The 24,310-nt window shown below is 39.9% G+C and overlaps 1 protein-coding gene and 2 non-coding genes across 6 annotated transcripts in view; all 3 read right to left on the reverse strand.

Moving 5' to 3' along the window:
- Pde8 (phosphodiesterase 8) overlaps positions 1-2,323 on the reverse strand; it is a 347,707-nt gene extending 345,384 nt beyond the window's left edge. Inside the window, exon 1 of one of the 4 annotated variants that reach the window (XM_019059152.2) lies at positions 2,068-2,323. The gene's annotated coding sequence lies outside the window, so the exon portion shown is untranslated. Of the gene's footprint in view, positions 1-2,055 lie in introns of all 4 variants that reach the window. The other 3 variants (XM_019059151.2, XM_019059153.2, XM_072301501.1) reach the window with 3 other exon arrangements.
- Positions 2,324-12,016: 9,693 nt separating this feature from the next.
- TRNAA-AGC (transfer RNA alanine (anticodon AGC)) lies at positions 12,017-12,089 on the reverse strand. The gene has a single exon. It is a non-coding gene; the product is annotated as a tRNA-Ala (tRNA).
- Positions 12,090-14,683: 2,594 nt separating this feature from the next.
- Positions 14,684-14,756, reverse strand: TRNAA-AGC (transfer RNA alanine (anticodon AGC)). Its single transcript has one exon. It is a non-coding gene; the product is annotated as a tRNA-Ala (tRNA).
- Positions 14,757-24,310: the final 9,554 nt, after the last annotated feature.

Consider the following 24,310-nt stretch of genomic DNA (forward strand, 5'->3'; position numbering starts at 1 on the left):
TACCTCCTACTATGAATCAGTTCGTTAAAATTTAGATTCATCATGGCCTTGATGTTGGCGATATAGCGAATTTTGTCGCATAGTGTCTGCCAAACGTAAAGAAATTAAAATATGTCAACTTTGTATGGCTTCTCTATGTAAAATGTACATAAATAATACGGCCGCGTTGCGAGTAAAACTCATTTCACCCGCCTCTTCCCCTAGAAAATGTTATGAACAGGTGAGGGGTGCTCGCATCTTGCGGGCATAACAAGGGATTTCAAGTGAAACAGAGGAATCTAAAAGAATTTAAACCTAAATGTTGACATTCGGTAGAGTCGGATTGTCAAACCTCATCTTCTCCCTGATCAAACAAAACCGATTGTGAGTTATAACACATTTGCCTGATACAGTTATACGGCTAAAAATCGATTTATTGCACCGTTGGATAACAACATTCCTGGTATTATACAGTTTACAGACTCGGACATCGTGGCTCTGTAACAAGTCTGCCACACTGGAAAAAAAAGCAAATTGGATCTTGAGTCCAGACTCTTAAAAACATCGACAAGAAAAAATACTTTTGATTCAATCGGATTCTTGCTTAAATCAAGAACCACGCCTCTTAATTTGAGCGGATTTCCTTTTGATTTAAGCTTAAATCTGATTGAATCAAGAGTATTTTTTTCTTGTAAATGTTTTCAAGAATCTGGACTCTAGATCCAATGTGTTTTTTTCCAGTGTATGACTGAGCTTACACAAAGGGGAATCTGTAACGCGGTAAGTCGGCGTAAATGAGTTTGATAAAATAAGTGGCGACTATGATAAAAACCGAGCAATGGAATTAACCAAAGTGTTCATTAATCATCTTAAGTCACGCAAAAAGGAGACCTAAGATGTTTCATTCAATATTCTAAGGAGGAGATTCAAGTATTTATCAGTCCAAATCACACTTAAGGGAGATTGTCTTAATTAAATTGGCACGCATACTTCTTTTACAGCGATTAGACCGAGCTTAAAATTGGGTGACATTAATTTATCAGATGGATCTTAATATCACGGCCGTGCAATTAAAAACAAATTACAAAGGCTCGTACATTTTTCGAATGAGAGCACTTTTGAACTGCGCGAGATTCCGCTCAAAGTTCCTGACGAGACAATTATTACAAGCGCGCGAAGTGATGGTCCGCAAGGCTCAACAAGTTTTTTTTTCGACGCGACCCGGTGCTGAATCAAAGGTTACTCCGCGGTTGTAGCTATATACTTTCAAAGCCCGCAAAGGAATGAGCGGAACTCGTGCGTAGCATTTTCAGAGCTTTGAATTTTGAAAGTTTCGACACTCTATTGTTCACGAGTGTTCATTTATAGCGGCTGATTGCGAGACCGAAAATCTACGATAGCAAGCGCACACAATAGTTGACAAAGCAAAAAACACGAGCACTCTTCATCAATAATTAGTCATCGAGATTGTTATCCTGGCAGTGTCTTCCTCTTTAAAATTCCTGATTTTCCTTGAGAAATCCTCTCGGCGCAAGGCCGGAACACAAACTTATCCCAAACGCGATGTTCTTCCTCGATGAGACACAATTTCGATCCGAAAAAGCATAGTTGCCTTTTATCGCACACTGTTTACAGTCAGCTGTTAAAGTAAACAGAAAGGAATATCACTAGGATGTTGGGTTGTTTGCCATTGGACGTATTACGTAAACATCATGGGCTTTTCATTTTGGGCTGTGAAAACCTCAAGTCATTCAAACGCGAACGGAGTTCTATACTTGATGTTGCAATTCTCGAAAAAACACGTCTTGAGACACTTTTTATCTGCCGACTAATGAGATAGGTTTTTTTTCGCAACGATTGAAGTAAACTATTCACGAGTTTGTTATTATCTTGAATAGAGAAACGTCTTTTACGTATTCTTATTTATACTTCATGAATATGCATATTATCACAGACTTTCCGACCGTTCACAAAGCTCGAATTAAGGTCTTTATTTCTTCAGGTACGTTTACGTTTACCGGCTGATCACACTTTCCGCAACATGAGAGACCAAAAACAAAACAAAAATTGTTTTACGATATTACCTACTTTTATCAGAGAAAAATTCGCACATGTTCTTAGTTGAACTTCACCAGTCCGCACATTCTAGTAAACTTTTTGAAATTAGGGATGCGACTGGGATCGAAGCTTCGGAGCGAACTTTCTAAGAGAACGAAAAAGCAACCACGATACCTAACCTCGAAACTTGAACGCGAACGAAAAGTCGAGCTCCCGCTGCGGCGACGAGCGAAGGAGCGCACTGCCCGGCGCGACTGGAGGACTGCTCAACACTAGCGGCTCGGCTTCCCGCTGGCTGTCGCCTCGACTCCCCCCCCCCCCCCCCCCCCCCCTCGCTACGGCCCTGCACTACCGGCCGAAAGCTCGCGACTTTGCCTCGCCACTTTCACTGCGCGTCGGGGCGGGGGCGGGGGTATTGGACTATCGAAATTGGCCGGTCGCGGACGGACGCGTGTGTTTCGCACCGCACCGCATCGGCCGAGCATTTAATCGGAGTTATCGGTTACGGTCAGTGGTGAGGGAATTGGTTTTTTTGTCTCGGATATTGCACTTACACCGAAAAAAAAGTGAAGTTGATTTAACAATCTAGATGTAAAAAAAGTGTGAGAGAATTTTTAAAATGCTGAATTGCCCGCCCTAGCTGTAGGTTTTACATCTTGGCATTGCTAAAATAACTGCTGTACCGGGTGATTCAGCATTTTATGAGTTCTCGCTCACTTTTTGTTTACATCTAGAATGTTAAATCAACTTCACTTTTTTTTCGATGTAGAACTGTCGTTATTGGTTAATTATTTGGAGTAAAAATATAAAATTAAAAATCCTAAAGATCACGCGAAGGAATTCCCCTCTTTCCCGCGAAGTTCAATGAAAAAAAAGTTACGGGCTATTCAGACATACCGTCCGTCCCGGGCTCAGAAACCGAAAATTCCGGGTGCTGAAGTCGTATCTTTAATTGTGCGGATGCTACGCCCGGAACTTTTGGCCCCTGAGCCTGGAGCGCTGACAGTATGTCTATAAAGCCCGCTAATACGGCTTCCACGGCCGGAGTTTTTTTTTTAGTATGTTTCATTTCAAAAAGTTAACCTCAGAAATGCTACACTGAAAAATATAGCGTTTCAGAAATCACAAATTTAGACACGCATTTCGAGAAACAATTTTAAGATCTAGACCTGCAGTTTTAGTAAAAAATTGTTCGAAATCTCTGCAATGCTCGTTTCATTTCGCAGCGGGCTTCAATTCTTCATTTATACTTCGAGTACATGAGGACATCTCTCAGACATGAACAGTTGTTCTACAAATCATGCTCAGCATATCGCGACATCAAAACTGAGACACAAAAGGTACTCACACCCTACCCCTGTATGCAACTATTCCACCGTGGCACGGTGGATCGAGTCAATGGGAGAGGTCGGTCATGGAGCGTTGCGCTTCCAATGTTACGAGGATAACGAATATTCCTGGTCATTTGATCGATTATGTACCGTCAATCTCATGTAATTTTTCGCGTAGAATTCATTTTTGATGTTATTTTTGGTGAACAACGTACCTAAAGACCCGTATTTGTGCATTTTGTCGGGAAAACTATACAGGTGCAAAGTTTAGGCGTCTGTGTTTTACTTCGTAGGACAGAGTTTTTAATTTTCCATGATGGAAGAGGATAAATTATGAATAAAATTATGAAAACTTACTAATAAGTGTCACAAATACGCAAAAATACCTCCCCAGTTATGAGCTGCTGCATCAGATAAATCATTCCCTTCACTGCAAAGTTAATTTCGAAACTTTGTATTAAGATATCATTCTTATGCATAAAGATCGGTGAGAAAACAAATGAAATACATTTATGAATTCTTTGAAAATATTCAAGATCACTTTTACTTTAAATTCATATTTACATTCAAAGGACGGAACAGGGACTTAGAGTAGAAAAAACACTAGATGGCTAGAAAAAAAAAAGAAAAGAAAAAAAATTTAAACATGCATGTAACAGTCATCTGTCATCTGCTTCTCCTTATTCTTCTTCTTCATATTCAGTTCCCCATCACTCTCATCCTCGTCTTCCGCTCTCAAACCGCATCAAACTTAAAAAACAAGCAATGCAAAAAACCGCAAAAATTCCACAATTTCCCGGACTTGTAACGTTAAAACGTACTCGCAGTGTAATTAGTTTCGCACTAACTGCACTTTGTTTACATCGAAATAGGTGAAAAATTAAAAAATATGTACGTATTTGAAAGAAGCATCAGTTATCAGAGTTCACCAGTGACCGGTCGCGCGCGATCGCGGAGGCCAACAGATAAAATGGCATCATAGTCAGGGGCCAGGCAAGAAAAGGGGGGGGGGGGTTACTTGTTAAAAGTTTCCTCAAGCTATCTACGCATACGTCCCAAAAAAGCTTTCTATAAGGGATATGAAGGGATGTCCGAGTGTAAATATGCCCGACTTTTTTTTTTAGTTCTCCTATAGATATGTAGTTTAGGAAATAATGAAAATACGAAAAACGGGCCAAAGAGCACGTTTAGATGGTAAAACTTGTTTTTCAGTTTCCGATGAACAGGAATCATACCTACCTGGGTCATTTAGCAGTTACGAGAGCTCACTGGTCGCTTGGTTTTCGAGATAAAGCTCGCGCGCAATCTCGGAATGCAACAGAAAAAGTGACGTCACGGCCAAAGTGGCGCAAAGTGGCACCCAAATTTTGCGGGATCGTATTCTCAGGACTCCTACGAACATGCCTATACAAATTTTTCTGGCGGATGGTGGCGGATGGGTAGTTAAAAGTTTACCTTAACTTTTTTTTCTGCATTTTGATATAAGCACATTAGTGCAAACATAATCATTGAAAAAATGGGCCGAATACAAAAAATTATTAGCGGTATGTGTTCTCTAGACTCTGGAAAATAAGAATCAATTAATGAAACCAGCATTAATTTAAACAGAAGCAAGCTAAGTGCCGCGGCAGCTAACCGGTCGCTTGATTTTCGAGATAAGGCTCGCGCACAATCTCGGAACGCAACAGAAAAAGTGACGTCACGGCCAAAGTGGCGCAAAGTGGCACCCAAATTTTGCGGGATCGTATTCTCAGGACTCCTACGAACATGCCTATACAAATTTTTCTGGCGGATGGTGGCGGATGGGTAGTTAAAAGTTTACCTAAACTTTTTTTTTCGCTTTTTGAGATGAGCACATTAGCGCAAACATAATCATTAAAAAATGGGCCAAATACAAAAAATTACTAGTGCAATGTGTTCTCCAGACTCTGAAGAACAAGAATATGTCAATGAAATTAGCATTAATTTAAACAGAAGCAAGTTAAATGGAATAGAAAGACTCGGACGATTTGTCGCTAAAATGAAAAGTTACGCAAAGCCCCTCTTTGATGCCTTCTGTCATAAAAATGAACATGTTTCGTTCCAAATCAATGTCAGATCCTTAAAATATAACTCTTGAGGAACACTTTTGACCCTTAAAAAATGCGATTCGCCCGAATCGCCCATGACCGACCTGTACCATTGACTCGATCCACCGTGCGTGGTAAGGAAAAACGCCGTATGAACACTCGGGAGTTGCCAAATTTCCTCAGATAAAATGCTTCTTTTTGAGGAGTGTTATGCATATTTTCCCCTGAAATGTTTAGATGATTCAGATCTGGTCGCAAATAAAATTCTCTAAAGTTTTTTTTTAAAAAAATTTGCCCAGAATTCCCTGAATATTTACATTCTATCAAAGGATATTTGGCAACCTCTGAAGGCTCATACGGCGTTCTTCCTTCGGAACGCAGAATTCGTGCCCTGGAGATGTTTTTGTAGTTGCCATTTTGGATCGTCGCAGTGAGCCCGCGGTTCGGCGAGCTGCGAGTGAAGTGGTGAATGCCAGGACAGTCAAAACGCCTTCAGTTTCGTACGTATGCAGCACGGATATCTTTGGCGCTCGAATAGTTGCATCCAGGAGTTAGAATGTTTGCAGAGTGTTCGTCGCATTTGCCGCTAATCAAGGGCGCTCTCATTCTTTCTATTGCGACGTAACATAACTTTAAAGTCGCCTCTCTTGACGCTGAAATCAACTATCACTAAATTTTATCGCAACATTCTTACTCCAGATGCAAAAACATGATTAAAACCGATGGTGTAAATGAAAGCTTATAATTCGGCGATTTGTCGAAAGTCATTCAAGGCGAAGTGGCCGAAAACCTCACTTTAACGTATGTCTGCCAAATGGAACTATGTGCATTAAGACATGAGCCCTGAGACCCAAAAGAATATACGCATAACAGGGCTCACGACATAATGCTCATAGTTTCGTTCGGCAGAAATACGTCCAATTTAAATGGAACTTTCGACGATTTATCGAAAAGCCACCCGACATGACAGGAGCGGCCAGATTGTGTTAGATCTTTCCACTTCGTTACTGAAAACCAGTCATTTTTTGCCCGTGAACTGGATTGCTCAACACGTTACTCAACAAGCACCAAGAACAAGGGATGAGTGATGGACAGTGGCGAGGCGTGGATGATCGATTATCGATATTTCCCCATTTAAACCTATGGTAAAGAATCGATCATTAGGGTGTTCGCTGCGAACACCCTAATAATCGATCCTTTTCCATAGTTTTAAACGGTAGATCAATCGATTATCGCAAAGCACCGGCGATGGAGCCCCGAAAGTAAAAGTTTCCACCTGTCGCGGTCTCTATCTGTCTCTTTGAGAAGGAGACCCGACGCGACTTCCAAAAAAGCCGGTCCGAGCGCGGTGCAAAGGCGGACTTTTGACGGCGGCCGGTTGCGAAAGGGCTCCAGATCCAAAACAACGCATGTGCAATGTATTCCGAGTGGGGCGTTCGTTGTTTTGGGATGTGCGGCTCGGGATAGGTGTACGAAACTGCGCGATCGGAATAAATAATCGAGTGGGATGAAGATGGAGACGGAACCGCGGCCAGGCCGAGTTTGCAACGTGAGCCATCCTTCCCATATAACTCCGTGCTTTTCAAGGCTCATGTCGAAATGGAGTTACGCCCTTACGTCATAGGAGCGACGTTATTTGCGAAGCGGCATCCATCATAACCGTGACAGCTGACAACTGGGTAATAATTGCGGATAAGTTTTCTCTTTTCGGCGCGACTGTGCTCTGCGGCCGACCCCAAGGAAAAACGCCGTATGCACCTTCAAGCATTGCCAAATTTCCTGGATTAAATCGTGTGTTTTAGAGGACAGACATTCATTTTTTTCCATGGAATTTTCAGATATTTCAGATTGAACTTCGAACGAAATTGTCCAAGAATGTCGAAGAAAAATATTCAAAATTTTTTCGGTAAATTTGTTTTTCATTGAAGGGAATTTGGCAACTTTTGAAGGCTTATACGGCGTTTTTCGCTAGCAAGGCAGAGCTGGTCCCCGGGTTGATCGTTAAAACCTCTGCGCTCTTCTGTCGAACGACCGTCAACAAATAACACTATTTTACCCACTGAAGAATTAGTCCGATCATATGGACTGAATGGAGAATTTGCAAGAGAAGATATAATGCTCTTTATGAAAGTTGTAAGTAAAGACATACCGAAAAATTTACCAACTTTGAATTGCTTAAGGGCGTTATTCTAAAATTTTCATTATCTCATTTATTTTTTTTTTTTTATCTCTAGCCTTCTAAAGGGTACGTATAAATTTTCTAAAAAATGACGGAAACCCTACAGTCAAAAGCCTATCAAATAGGGGAATGATGTTACCTTAAATTCTTGAATGGAGAATTTCCACGGTGTAGCAAGAGAATAAATTAAAAAAAATAAAAATAAATTAAAAGTAAGACTTTTTGTGCAAATCTGCATTTTGACCTTTGTAAAATAATTTCATATCCTCTTAATGCGTTTGAATTCCTCCTTAAGATTCAATGCAAGGACGACGTTTAACGACTATTAGGTTTGAATTTTTGACGGGAGATTTACACTGAAAGAAAAAGTAAATTCGAACTAGTTAGGATCCTGGATTACATGGAACCACGTTTTGTTCGGTACACACAACCTAATTATTCGGTCTGTTCAACCGAACTGTTCGGTCCGCTGGACCAAACTATAAGAATTTGTAATGGTTCGGTCGCTCAAACCGAACAGTTTGGTTGAACAGACTGAATACTTCGGTTGTGTGAACCAAACAAAACGTGGTTCCATATGATCCTAACTAGTTCGGATTTGCTAAACTTTTTTTTTTCAGTATACGGCTATAGCTTAATTCAAAACTCTCCCCAGATCATTTTTTCCAGAGCACGATATAACGCGTTTCTATTAAACTCTGTCCAACTAAGAATTTCTTACGGCAAAATGTAGTCCACCTGCAAGCTTATCTTCGTTGGGGTCTTAATGTACCTCGAGCTCATTGGCAACTGTCAAGGACGCACCATGCAAGCGTCGCGTCGCGGCGCCACAGAGCGGCCACAACGCCGCGCCGACTTCAATTGAGTAAAGGCATTGAGGGAGTATTACAGGTGTCACGTTCAAAAATCGTGAGACCTTTCAGGCAAACTCCACCTCCCGCTCGGGCTCACCGGAGTCCGCGTTGTCAGGTTCGTCCCGCAAAGCGTTGGTATTTGAATGGTCAAAATTGGGTTGGCAATAATCGAGACATCGAACACAGATGCTCGACAATCGAGACATAGTTGTCGCAGAAACGACGTAAGGTCCCACGCTGAGTTTTTCTGCAAAACGTTTTTGGACCACGTTTAGTAGAAAGGAACCTAGCCACATCAGCCATTGCCAAATTTAACTGGGCAGTTCATTTTTTTACGAGAAAACGTTTTACAAAAATTTTAAGGAATTTACTTCGCACTATATGTATAAAGAAAATGGAGATGTTGCATGTGTGAGGAATTTGCAATTTGACCGTTGATTCTTATGTAAAAGTTTGCGAGAAACACGATGGTCCCACTGGTTTTCTCTGAAATCAACTCCCAAGCTCAAAAAAAGCTCTCAAAGTGAGGCCAAAATGGAGGGGGTATCCCACCCTACCCTGAGAGTCCACCTCTACATCAAGACAAACTCTCCATGCAAAGATAGGGAGCAAATACATTAGTAGGGTTGCTGTGTTATCAGTTTTGGAGTTCCCAAATAAAGTGGCAGCCCTGTCAATGTATTTGCTCCCTATCAGTGCATGGAGAGTTTGTCTTGATGTAGAGGTAGACTCTCAGGGTAGGGTAGGATATCCCCTCCGTTTTGGCCCCACTTTGAGAGCTTTTTTTGAGCTGGGGAGTTGATTTCAGAGAAAACTAGTGGCACCATCGTGCTTCTTGCAAAATTTCACATAAGAATCAACAGTTAAATCGCAAATCCCTAACATATGCAATATCTCCATTTGACCACGTTTAGCAGAAAGGAACCAAGCCGCAGCTGCTATTACCAAAAGCCGGGCAATTTAATTTTTTATTAGAGATTTTGTGCGGATTCCTTTGAAATTGTCAAGGAATTTATCTCGCACTGGGCAGAAAATTTACTGAAAGTTACACACGTTTTCGCACAACCGTTTTCAGGTAAAAAATTGAATTGCCCAATGAAATTTGGCAATAGCCGATTTGGCTTTGGTTCCTTTCTGCTTGACGCGGTCCAATTAAGATAGGTCCAACGGAAAAGTTCGAAAACCACTCGAGACTTGTGGCTTTCAAACTTTTCCGGTCGGCCTATCGTGATTTCCTCTACCTATAGGGCAGTGGCGTGGCGTGCTTTGCGATATATCGGTTGATCGGTCATTTAAACCTATGGAAAACTATCGATAAACAGGGTGTTCGCAGCGAACACCTTAATAATCGATTATTAACCACAGCTTCAAATGGGGAAATATCGATAGATCGCATAGCACGCCACGCCACTGCTATAGGGAATCTATTCACTTAGGTGTGTCTTTTGCGTGCAAAATACCCATTCATGTCGATCGAAACGATTACCACCCTTAACGCGGACTGGTCAAAGTTTGACGAATCTAAGCAAGACGCGCTGCTACGAGCTGGCAATGTTCGCGTGTTTCCCATACATCCCAGACAGAGTGGCGCTGTGATTAATTTCGGGAGTTCGACCACCGCACACTGGTGACCGGTTCTCCGGTCTCCCTCCGCGCAGTGTATTGTCGGGATCGACTTTTTTAAAAACGTATATCTCTCCTCTAGTTTTCTCTTGCTACGTTGCATCTCTATAGTCATAGTGTGTTCACAATTCATCTCCGTTTTTCTATCTCTGCGCTCAATCAGATTTGTTCATACCCTTATCATCAAAGCGCAAAAGGCACCATCATCGGGGCTATTCGCACTTTATCCTTTTCTTCTATTTTGATAAATATGGAAGGTTTGTCATCTTATTTATCGAATTGGCTGGAGTGGTGCACATACAGAGATAGATCAGACGGTATGAGAGAATAAATAAGAACTAGAGGAGAAGTTAATTAATCGAAAAAAGAGACCAAAACTGGAATGAAAAATGATTTTTTATGTTAGGTATCAAATCGCTGGTTTACCCGATTAGCAAACTTTCAAATTTTTATGTTTTCACCAGATGTCTCGTGCAATTCCCACAGGAACATCGTAAGATGGAAAAATCAGTAACATCAGGGCCGGATTAAGGGGGTGGCCAGTTGGCCACATGGGCCGCGGCCCATGGCGGCAAAATTAGAAGGCGCCAAATTTTGCAATTTTTTGAAATGCAGGTACAAAAAAATCGGATTCAGAAAAAAATTACAAACAATAAAAGGTGACAAAGTCTCTCATTTCCTGAGAGTCCATTAATTTCTAAGTTTGTCGTATTTCGGTGATACAAAAGACTGCGCACCTTTAATTAGTTGAGTTAAGAGAGAAACCAAACACGTAATTTGGCCTGGAGCGGCGCGGCGCAAAGAGAAATAATGACGAGGATTTGAGATGAATAGGAGAATCCCTCGACGCGGCGGTCGGCATGTAACAAATATTAGCGCCTACGAGACTGCATGAATACTTCACGCATTGCGTCAAACACAGTACGGTCAGCAGCGGTCGGCGCGGCGTGAAACGCACAGTGCCTGCAAGACTACATGAATACTTCACGCATTGCGCCAAATACAGTGTGGTCAGCGCGGCACGGTGGCGGAAGTTACAATTATGAAACCACATTTATGTTTGTTCTTTCTTAATTTTTTAGTTCATTTCTTACAAATGAAAGGCCTTGTCCCCACAGAGATAGGTTTACGGAACTGAACTTTTGCTAGTAGTGTTGACAGGGCTTACGCAAAAAATGTGTCCAACACGAGTGAACGCGTTTTATGCACTCTTCTCCCTCCGGCACGTTCACTTGATGGTTTTTATTGATGTTTCAAAATGAATGAGAAGAGGGCGGGAAAATGCAGGCGGCTTATGGGCGGCAAGTAGGTAAATGCGGCCATGAGTGACATAAAAGCGAAACAGGTGAATTTTGAACCATCGGCACTGATTGCATTACGGGAAAAAACACAGTGAGGATGGATATGTTACGGCCGGGTTACGATGTCCGGGAATCGGTGCCAACCCCGTCATCGGAAGAAGAGTCATTTCATCTACCTCTCTTGAAAACACTTGACAGGTCGTTTTAAAACGTTACATCATAATCAATGTTAAGTATGCTTCCAAAAACTTATGCTCATAATACTGGTACTTTTTTTTGGCGCGACTAGGCGAAAAACTCAAATTTGACATTTTTGCAAAATGTTCTTTTTCAGAGATTGAATATCTACTTTCAAGGAAGTTTTTGGTCTGCGAAATCAAATTACTGCAAGAAAAATTAACTAAAAAATCACAAGTACCGATTTAAAAGTTTTTTACGAGTGGCATTTTTTTTTTAAAAAAAAGTGAGGAGGCTATCTTCGATTCACAACCGCGCACTTTTCTACTTCTATTCAACACCCATGTGACACATGATGAACAGCCGTGAATTTTCGGTGTTCGTTCTTATGGCTATTTTTAATCACGAGGATTTGCTTGAAATGTGTAGATAGCCAAAAATGGGATGGAGGCGCCGGGTATCGATCCCGGTACCTCTCGCATGCTAAGCGAGCGCTCTACCATTTGAGCTACGCCCCCAGATGAGACGAATTGAGAGATTGTTGATATTTAAAGCGTCTTGGGACAATCGAAAGTTGAACTGGGTGGACGTGGACGTGGTGGACTCGCCTTGAGTCAGCAAGTAGACGTGGAGCAGCAGCGCTGAGGTGTAATTACCGATCGGTGAATGTTGACGCCCGACAACGCGCGACGCGGCACAGCGCGGCCGCCGCGCCGCTGGGTGTGGTCGTTTGGACGCTGAAATCAGTTCACTGGTTCTCTATCAGATGGAGCTGCGATATTAAGTCAGCTCAGTTGACTATGGCATCAGAAATGGAATGAAATATTATGAAGTCAGCGAGGCGGAGGGAAGGGAGGGGTTGGCGATCATAATTGAGATGAAATTGAGTTATTTTTGAAATTTCTTTAAATTTTTGTCATTTTTGTAAACTCTGAACTTCAGAAGCCAGCTGAGTTGACTATGGCACCAGAAGTTAAATTTAAGGATAATAAAGTCAGCAGGTAGGGGGAAGGGCAAAAATTTTTGAGCAGGACTAGGGATTTTTGGGAGAATGTTCGAAAATATTGATTTTTTTAATTTTTTTACTCTCAGAATCCACCTGAGTTGACTTTGGCCAGAAGTTGATGAAGTTAAAGATGGTCAGAAGTTAAAATGTAAGTATGATAAAGTCAGCTGGAACGGGGGAGGGCAAACATATTTGAGCAGGAATAGGGATTTGTGGAAGAATGTTTGGGAAAAATTGAACGTTTTAAATTTTTTGTTCGAAGCAGTGAGCATTGTGAAAGTAGGAGGCCCTAAGATAAGCACCACAGAGAGGTATTCCTCACCAAGGCCTTGGGAGCGGGGAGGGGGGATTTAGGGGGCCTCGCTGGAATAATTTTGAAGGTTGAGACTTTCGAGATGCAATGTATCTCTAAAAACGAGATAAAATTTCGCGTACTCACTTGCGCTATTTGACAATTTTATGGGCCGCGTTTCGGGGTCGAGATGACCCATCATCAGCCAGCAGCGATTTCCCATAAAATTGTTAAACAGCGCAAGTGAGTGCGCGAGATTATATTTCGTTTTTACTATATTGTCTTGTGGCTGTCCCCTACAAAAGTTTTTATAATGTACCTCTAGACAAAGCTTAATTAAATAACCGCGCAACATTTTTTTCTTTTCAAAATTTCACGAAAGAAACAAAATCACACAACGAGAAGTTTGCAAATCTGCTCCTGAACAATTATGTGCAGATATAAGTGTTTAAAGTCAATCTTGATCAAATAGCTAGAATAAAATTGACGTTACTTCGTTATTTTGGAATTTAATCAATGTTGACTGTTAATACTTGTAACATGTCTAGGAATTGATTATAATACTTCCCGCGTTGCGTGATTCGTTTTCTTCCTGACATTTTGAAGAGTGAATTTAATTCATACCTTGTTTAGAGGTCCACTACCTCAAAAGTTGCTAAGGGAATAGAAAGCTTACGTAACACTGTTCAATGAAAGCTGATGGAGCGAGATAAAACAGATCGAGGTTAACAAAAGCGCTCCAAGTCGCATTTCATAGGTATTGATTTTGAATTCAATTAATGGTGAATATTCTCCTGTCAAAAATTCAAAATCGAGAAAAATTATTTCGAACCTGATAATAGTTGTTAAATTCCGTCCTAAAATTGAGTCTCATTGAGAAATATTCCGAACATCGAGGTTCAAATTTGATGCAAACCGGCGAGTTTCTATTAAACAAGGTTTAAATGTTAGTTTTTCGAATCGATAACTATACGTGTTTCCCGGTATGTTCATTGCCTATGGGGCAAAATCGAAGGCGACCCACACGTGGCATGTATCATCAACGTTTCGAGTGGTGATTTCAAAAGTTAAAAGAGTATGAGAGGTGTATGTCTTATGATGTGCCCTTAAAGTTAGAAGTTTCCACCTGTTGCAGGGAGTAGGGAGGATCTCAATTTGTTCGTTCTGACCCTTATTCAGTTCCACGCTTCAAAGATTGAGTTATTCAACAGGTCAGTCCTATAATATTTCAGTGTTGTCTGATGATGTACGTATGTAAAAGCCGCTTTTACGGCGCGCTGGGGCGCTCTGAGACGCCTACCCGCCACAGGAATCTGTCATGGTAGAGATCCTCCGGAAGCAGGAGTATGGTGTCTGATGATTCCGAAGAGAAAAAGTAAAGAAAACATTTCCTTCGTTTCGCCTATTAGCGCGGGTTCTTGAGTAAGCTCAACTTTCCTCCCAATCAAAATTTCCTGTGGTTTGAGTGTGATGAGATGATTTTTGATTCTTCATGATCGACAAATAAACAAAGTAAGTTACATTTTTAATCGGAATCGTCGAAAATCAAAGCATCAATTGACACAAGAATGACCTTATCCGAACCAAATTGAGCTTGAAAATGTTTCTAGGGTATCACTTTTCTCAAAGAGGAGGGAATTTCAGAAAAAGCTTAATATTCTGAGGAAAATATCTCACCCCTTTAATTTTTAAATTGACGTTCTAAAATATTTACCAAACCGGCGCATTCCCAAACGTGTCATTTAGCTGTTTGCTCCGATACGTTAGTTTCCAAGTTCTACCGTACTTAAGGGCAGAGAGGATCCAAAATTCTGTGGAGGCGCCGGGTATCGATCCCGGTACCTCTCGCATGCTAAGCGAGCGCTCTACCATTTGAGCTACGCCCCCAGATGACAGTGAATGCAAGATTGTTGATACTTAAAGCTCCGTTAAAAATACCAAAGTTCAACTGGTTGGTCACGGACCTGCATTCTTGACCTTGAGTGAGCCAGCGTGTATTGATGCGGTGCCTTAGGGGCGGAGTATCGGTGTTGCCAAATATGACCTCCAATGATTGAAATTCGCGGCGCGTATCTTAATATTTAATTTGAAAAATAGAATGAAATTGTGAATCAACCACTGTACTAATTGCGAGGGGCGTTGGTTCATTTGAAAGGTGTTGTTCTCAATGCTTCGGGGAAAACTATAAATTATTTTCTGGGGTTCGTCCCCGATTTTTAAATCCCTAAAAACTCATAAATTGGATGAGGGGAAGTGGGGGTTTTTTGTTTTTTGTTTTTCGGAAAAGTTTTGTTGCTACGCATCTTACTTTACTGTTTGCTGTCTTTTTATCAGCTGTTTTCATTCAACAATCATCATTAAGTGAGGTTACTTCCAACACTCAACTGCCATCAACTTACATTTTTCTTTTCCCGCGTTTTTTTTTTTTTTTTTTTTACGGTTTTTCATGATTGGTTCCATCTTTTTCCTATTGCCAATTTTTCCTCATTAAGGCAATAACCTCCAAGTTTTTTTTTTCTCATTTTCGATCAGAACTTTTCACGCTGTTTCTTTTCAATGTGTATAAATATGTTTATTATTAATTTCCATTTTCATTTCATCCTTTTTCTTCTGATTTATTTTTTTTAATTTAAAAATTGAACTTTTCAGTTATGATTTTGTTAAAATAATAATAATTTTTACTAATTTTAATTATATGAATTTGGGTGGTGGATTAGTTAATGGTGTAAGATTTTGTAAAATATTGAAATATTGAAAATATTGAAAATAAAATATTGATAAATAAAAATATTGAAAAATATTGAAAATATTGAAATATTTTTTAAATATTTGAAAAATAATTTTGTATGAAGATTAAAACAAAATTTTAGTTTAAAGTTTACTAAATAAAATTACAATTTTTGAAAACATTTGTTATATTTATTCTCTCAAAGAAATAATTAGACCCGATTCAAAGACAAAACAGAAAATTAAATGAAAATAAATAAAAAAAAAAAAAACATGTGAAAGTGAAAAGTGTACAGGAAAAATAAGGGGCTGCGAAGCAGCCCCATGAGCCCCTAGTCTTCGTTAATAATAATATTATTATCATCGGTGATCGAATGGTTAATTGCTTGATAAGACAACGAACACGTAATTAAAAAGAGAGTGGGGAGCTTAAAACTCTGATCAAGGGTCCTAACCAATCTAATTTCAGCATTTTTGGAGCTCCGTGGCCTGGAAACATATATTTTTTATGAGTCTGATTCAAGTTTCAAAAGCCATGCAGGTATTCGAAAATAAAGGAGGCGATAATGCAAGGAGACAGGCCGCAAATGGGATAATAAATAGCCAATTTTTTGCGTCCCACATGTAGCGAAGCGATCCTTGTTTTAAGGCGCCAAAGCATAATTTTTAAGCGTAATTAGTTCATGGTGCATGGTGAAGTTCAAATACCATTTTGAAACTCTCGTCCCTCTCACAATATAGATCAATTTGCAGAAAAGTTTAAAAATGTATCAATTAAACACATTATGTGACTGCTTACGGCGAGAAAATTTTTCGTAGAAGCATGTTTGTCAAATTGGGTCCAAAACTCAGATTTTGCGATAATGGCAGGATACTTTTTTAAGTAATCTGAGTAATTAATTAGACGTATTATTTATGCTCAAAGGAACTATGTGCATATAGGGTTTGTGTGCAACTGTGCAACATAGTTCCATTCAGCTTATATGTTTCAAATTGCAAGCGGTTTAGTTCAGCTTTACGCTCACTAGAAAGCCAAAGTTGCCAGGTTGTATGAACAAATATGAATATTTTACATTCTTAACTAGTTGCTGTGAAATGTGCTGAATTTTAAACACGATCTGGCAATCGCCATGACGCCATTTAGTTTCAAATTTTTTATTCTATCTCGAAATGTTTGCAAAACGTTCATCTATCTTCTGTCACCAACAATTGAACAACTCAACAACTCAATTTTGAGTTTTTGTGAAGTAAGGCCCATATTCCCTTGAACAAACACATTTATGTACCTATTTTGTAAGTGATAGGTACAAAGGGCGTTAAAATCGAACATTTTATAAAACTAACAAATAAATGAATGACAATATTGGTGATGCAAAAAGTTCTTAGCCTTCCCATTTTTCAAATTGATCTTCCCATTTTAAAATCCCTTTTTCCCCAGACATTCCTAGAATATGATATTTTCATGGCTCTGTACTATCAATTTCCGCAATTTTAATTTTACATCGATTCGATGAAAAGCACGTGATTTTTACCACAGGTTTATTCATAAAAGAGAAAACACCCCGATTTTGCCGACTTTCCTATTGACGATCACTATTTTCCGGGCCTTCCAAGTTTCATGCGCGACCAATCACGACCCGCCTGTCAATTTTTTTGTGCGTTTGACATTACTTACCATTCTCGCTGTTCGGAAGACACCGCATTTCCAATCGCATCATCAGAAGTAGGGGATTCTTAATGTTACACGAACCCTCGCGGAAGGATCTCTACGTCACGCTAACGCTACACCTGAGATCCATTGGCGGATCCAGCAATTTGGCAAAACTGGGTTTCCTCCATTTAAACTTATGGAAATGTATCGATTATTGGAGGGGCCAAGTGCTCCGAAAAGAATCGATTACTTAACACGGGTTTAAATGGAGGAAACCCGGTGTTGCCAAATTGCTGGATCCACTTCAGATGAGATCCTCACCCATGGATCTCGGTGGGAGTCTTCTTGGGAAACTTCGATAGGAAAACACACACACATGCACATATCGACGGTGAAAGTCGGCAATCACATAACTCGGTTTGCGACGTCGCAGACTTCCTGTCATACTTTATTTTTTAAACGGAAAACTACTCAACGGCAATTCTTTAAAATTTCCGTGATTTTTCTTCTTCGTGCGAAGAAAATTCTGCATAAATTTCAAGGAATGATGTCAATTTGTTCTCTTTTAAAAAAATAACTTAGAGGCGGAGATTTTCAGACACCGCAAACGAGTTATGTGATTGCCGACTTGCACCGTCGATATAACAAGGTAACCACTAACCAGCCACACGTTAAAGTACCACCGGTAGCTTTCCCGTTACTGACTATCCGGACTTTGCACTTTTCCGGAAAACTTGGATCTCCATCCTCTATACTACCGTGCTAATGAAAAACGCCGTATGGACATTCGTGAGTTGCCAAATTTCCCTTGATGAAACATGTATTTACGAAGACATTCATGCATATTTTCCCTTGAAATTTTCAGGTGTTTTAGATTAAATTGCGTTCAGAATAGTCTAAAAAATTTTGGGAAAAATATTCATAATTTTCCCAGTAAATTCGGTTTTTTATCGAAGGAAACATGGCAACGTCTGATGGCTCATACGGCGTTCTTCCTCACCACTGCAGTATTGAGGACCGGACAAAAAGTGACGTCACAGGGTTTCCGGAGTCTCGCAGACGCCACTTGAAGAGCGTCACTCGGTTTGACCTACACCCGACGGCACGCGACGCGAATCGCGAGTATTGTTCACCCGACGCGAGCCTGACGTCTGACGTTCGTCATGACGTCACCTTGGGTCGCACGTAAGCGGAATTATGAATGAAAAGGTGGCTGCAGTCTCCAGGTCGGGGCGGGGTTTCGCTGTGTGCAGAGCCGCTTCGTGCTAATTTTTTCTTCGATGCATGTTCGTACGTAAACGTGTGCAACGGGTTTCCGTGACGTGACTATCGCGTCCGAGGAGGAGAAAAAGCGGATCGTTGACGTCAAAAATGTGCATTTTTGGGAGAACAACAACGTGTGTTCACGTCGGATTACCCTATCATCTTTGGAATGGCGCAAAAGTGTACCGAGTTGCACGAAAAGAAACATCAGAAAGTGTTCTGGATACATTGATAAAAAATTCGGTCACGTGAACCGAACGGAGCGTTTGGTGTTCCATATCATCCCAAATATTCGGTTTGTCAAACTGAGCTTTCGGTTTGTGTAACCGAACGTTCGGTATATATGATCAAACTTTGTCCGTCAGTTCACTTTACCGCACACGGCACAAGTTCGGTTTCACCGGGAGTTTGGTTTGATAAACTGAAAATTGAGTGTGACAAACCGAATTAGTTGGGATAATATGGAACACTGAACGTTGGTACATACGACCGAACTTTTTCTCTGTGTAAAGTTAAAATTGAGACTTTTACTACTATTGACCATAATTCTTTTATCATTTTTATGTTTATTTACTTTCAATACTTTTCTTCGAAGAAAAACCTGAGGAAGTCTGCGGGCAACAGGCCTATAAAGTTTACATTTTTATCAGTCCAGAATTTAGTCCAATTTGAAGTTGCCGCACGCAATTTTTCTGACACCGCCACCGTCCAAATACCGGCGAAAGGTGAGTTTCGAAGACAGACTTCGCGCCACGTTTTATCAGTCACCGTTGCGAAATCCCTCTTAAAAATCCCTTACCCTACATTAGAGCCCATGAAAAATGCACTCAATTTAGTGCACAATGACACTCAGGCGTGTGATTTATGAATTCGCACTCCGCTTATCAGTACGCGAGAACGGGGAAATTGATTTATTTGGCGCGGGGAGTGACAGTCGACAGTCGTAGTCAGCGCAACTGCCGGATGGTGAAAATAAAATCCGCCTATTCCCTATTCGATCAATATAATTCAGGCGGATTTTCAGCTCATGATCATACAAGGAAGCTATACCGATAGCTATCGGACTCGAACAGGTGTGAGCAGTCGATCATACACTTGAATCGGTCGATGCTTAAACCTAAAGTCCATTTTTGATGAGATTTAAGCTTCATAAGAATGCTCACATTCTATGGCTGATCGGATGACGTGCACATTTGTGGTTTTAGAATCAACCGATTCACTTAGGTTCATCTCGTTCAGGCTTTTCTCTGTTTATGAATGAGACCTGGAACGTTTTCTCCCAGGTTCAGCCCGGAAATGCAGACATAGACCAATCGGCCAGCATTATACCTGGAAAAATCAAAATTTCACGCTAAACTCGTTGTACATATCGTAAACTCACAGGACTAAGTTATGAGTAAAAATGAATGGTCGTGGATCACATTAACTTCTCCTGGCCAAAAAACATGATTAACGTAGGTAAAATCTGTCATAAAAATACAATCAGACCGCGACAAGCAGAAATGAATCAAGCCACATCAGCTATCGCCAAATTTAATCGAGCAACTTAAATTTTTACATGACCACTGTTGTGCGGATTTTTGTGCAAATTTCAGAGAACTTTCTGTGCCGTACGAAGCAGTTTCCTTAGAATTTTCAGAGAAGTCCGCACAAACTTTCTCTTGTAAACAGCGCGGTTAAATTGCCCTGCTAAATTCGGCACTAGCTAATGTGGCTTAGTTCCTTTTTGCTGAACGCGGTCCAGTGGACCAAAGTTCTGGATTATCGGAGGATTTATCGCTTTCTTTGGCATATAAATACGCCAAACTGCTCGAAATTTTTTCTCCAGGGTTAATAACAGCAGCTACTGGAAAAAAACGCGTTACTTACTTTATGAACGCTTCTTTGGCCATTGGAACCTTCGGAGGGATTTTGCAAAAGAAACGACGTAGATGTCATCCCATGTTTGAAACTGTATCTCGGTCGATTTTTTCGATAAAAACAGTTCAAAATTCCCCCTGAGACGACTCAAGTTTCCAAAATTTTATCCGAAAGGCTTCTTGGCTCCCCTTAACGCAACCCTCTGAAGAACCCTCGCAACCCTCAACCAAAAAAGTCCCTCGGAGCCGCCCTTTGGGTAACCCCCAGACCTTCTTGGTGGGGTGTCTCTCTGTGCCCCCACCCCCTTAATGAGGTGCCTCATGACCCCCCTTCATAAATAATCCTAGTTCCGCCTATAAATGTGTACTGATTTTTATTAGGCTCTGTTTCCATGATCAAAATGAGGTGATGAAAATGGGACATCGCACACTTGACCATGTCAATAAGAGAAGTCGGAAAAAATCTGTAAACTTTGAAAGCTTATATTTTCGAAAATATGCATAACAAAAAAGTTTAAGTGTGGTATAACGTTGCTTTTTTCGTGAAATTTTCTTTCAGAAACACCCTTTGAATCTGAATTTGGGACGAGATACATACAACATGAAATTTTGAAATTTTGGCCCAAAATTTCGTGTCCGATCTCTTCTATTAGTTCGCTCCACTGTGCATCGATGCGACCGTGTAGTGCTGCCTATCAAAATTAAAGGTGTCCCTCGTTTTTTATCAATATTTGGACCTATTTATGCTGAAAGGAACTATGTGCATAGGGTTTGCGTGTAACATAGTTCCTTTTAGCATAAATACGTCCATTCATAGGAAACGAGTGTTCTTAATTTATGTTGATGCATATAATCAGTGCTACCAACTTGAAAGAGTTGCATGTTTAGGCTCGTGACTATCTAACGTGTAGTAACCAAGGCAACCGTATTAAAGTTTAGGGCGTATCAAAAGTTTAGAATAGACTCCATCAACTCGAACGGCCCAACGCGTTAAGACCAGCCTGATGTTTGACTCTCTGATGCCAAACTTATGAAGGAACCATATCGACGGCATTTTGTCGGAGAAGCAGAAAAAATGATGTTAGAAGTAGATTTTAGTGATACGCAGTATTCTTAAGTAACTATAGGCTGTGCGGCATCAGATAGCTTTTAGCTGAAAGTAGAAGTAAAAAGATACAATTTGAATGGAAAATTTAAGAATGAGATGGAATCGAAATGTATCTAAATTATGTGGGTAACAGAAAACAGGAGGCAGTTTAGTTTTTCAATCGTGAAAAATGAAGAAATTGAAAATTATTGCTACCTGAATATTGAGATAGTGATAAAATGATGGTAAATTTAATTATTGTATTGGTGTTTAATTTAGCCAGTGCAAGTTAATGTCCGTCATTGATCAAATTATCTAAAAACTAAAGCTAGGGTAACATTTATATCCACGGTGAGAGAGCGCGTACTTTTTTGTTATATTTAAACTCGACAGTCACAGAGCTTACCAGAGTGTAAATTAACGGCTGTCCGATGAGTTTTTTATTCAATTTCAAAATTCGTATTCACAAATAGCGTTCATCAAAGGAGAGAGGGTTATTTTTAGAATCTAACTTTATTTTCTAATTGGTCGAACGATTTGTTGGTTTTTGATGGGTCAATTGATTTTCATGAAACTTGGAATTCTTTGATGCGAAAAGTTTAGATTTGTTGATTCTGAGTAGACAACACACAATCTTCCTATTTCTTGATAACTTTTGAACTTTTCAAAGATGTTTCACGTGTAATTTGTGGATTTTTGCGACTCCTCACAAAACAAATAGTTTTCTTTCGGCAGTTACTTAAATATACATTTAATCAAATCATCTTCAATACATCTTCAATACATTTAATCGATTCTCCCAATTGTGTATGCGGCGAAATAGACACTCCAAACCATGCTTTCTTTTTATGTAATCTTAATTTTGATCGTAGGGGTAAGTTAGAATTAGAAATGAAACAAAATATTAATGCACATAATTTATTAAAGTTAATGTTAGAGAGTAGGGAAAAATGGAACTTAGGCTATAGATATATAAAAGAAACAGTAGAAGATAAGATATCATTTTTTAAGACTTCTAGCAATAAGATTAATAATTCTACCCCTTTAACAGCCAAAAACCCCCCCGATGTAATGCCACCAGGCGGTGCCGGGGTCTTTGTTAAGTAAATCAATATAATTTTAAAGTTAATGTTTATTAGTCCATATTAAATTTGTTAATATTATGTATCATTACTTAATAAAGGGAAAAAAAGTAGTTTTCTTAACGCAACGAGAAACTTCCGAGATACCACTTTCTTAATCTGATACTTTCGGTGATTTTGGCGACATTGTTTCAAACTTGGTGCAGGCATAAATGACTCAAGTTGGCGGCATTTAAGCAGATCCAAGCCGCAAAACGAGCTGAGGTTGTCGTTTTAACTGCAAAATTGGCCGATTTTTAAGGAATTTTCATGAAAATAGATCGGAAAATATATATTATGAAAGTAAACGATGTAATGAGCACTCTGTGTAAGACACAACTCCATAAAAGAACCACAAATTCACCTACAAATCGAAATTTAAATTCGGATTCGGTTCGTTCTCACCGAGTGAGGAAACTGTCCCGCTCATTTGATCATCTGAAAACTTCACTATGGCTCGGCTCCCTGATTTCCTCGATTGCTAGAGTGTGTTGTGATGCTTGGTTCTCATCTATTGATCAGGAAAAATGTGTGTGTGTTTTATTTCGGTGGTACATCATTGATGGATAGGGATAATTGAACGTTTTTCTGTCAAACGGGACTGTGTGCATTATGACTTGAGCCCTGTGGTGCATATATTCTTATGGGCCTCAAGGCTCATGCCTTAATGCACATAGTTCCGTTTGGCAGAAATATGTCTAAATATAGGATATGACGGAGAAGGGGCTAGCTAAAAATACAAAAAGTTCTCACTAATACACAGAGAGAAATTTCAACACAAACGTTTAGTTAATCTGGGAGATAAAAGACATAATAACCTAGCCTTCGGTTGACAATTTCAAGAGAAAATGCCTGCTAGTTTTCTTGAAGAAATTTGTTAAAAAAACGAGTGGTGAATACTAACGTCGCAATCAAAGGAATGTATTTTCCGAGTATCCCTCCATTGTTCCCTGCACTAAATTCACGTAAACTGTATACCAAAATCAACACAAAATGTGTGTTGGTTTGGATTTTACCTCCTATATTAACAAAAAATATTTATGCAAGAACACAAACATTTCTATCAGTGTAGGTATATTGAAGGCATGGATATAGACAAAGAATGATGCCGGCTTCTGGAAAATCTCTTCCTTGACAGATTTCAGTGGCGGTAAGGTGTCGCCCTTGTCATAGCGCATCCTAGGGCGCTGTAGAAATGACTCACACAATTCCCTCAAAATTAGACTAAAATTATTTGATTTTCTCAACTGCGATTACATCAAATAAATGAATACCAAAAATGCCAAAATTTGACACATTTGCAACACCGCAAATAAGGATACCTGCTTTTGGGGTTCAATAAATGCATGATTCACACTCATTGTTTGTGAGGCAGCAAAAAATAAGTTCTAACTCAAGCAGAATCCAGAAAATACCTTAATTTTGTATGAATATTTTAGCATCGTAGAACATTGCAAGTGGGATTGTTCACTAAGAGAAAAATCTTGATTCACGGAGGCAAAATACTTCTACACGAGATGATTTTTCTCGAGTTGGGTCGGGAAGTTGACCGTTGAGATTTTCGACGATCTGAGGCTCGAAACGCTTAGTTTTCAACTTTAAATGCACTTCTCTCTTTTAACTGCTTTCCTTCACAAACTTCAAAATTTCGTAAACTTGGTCTGTTTCGATATTTTTGGGCATCTCAGTGCCGCGCACGGTCTCATTATATCAAAGGAGCAATCGGTAAAGTA

This window comes from Bemisia tabaci, chromosome 6 (assembly GCF_918797505.1).
Source record: "Bemisia tabaci chromosome 6, PGI_BMITA_v3".
Lineage (NCBI taxonomy): Eukaryota > Metazoa > Arthropoda > Insecta > Hemiptera > Aleyrodidae > Bemisia > Bemisia tabaci.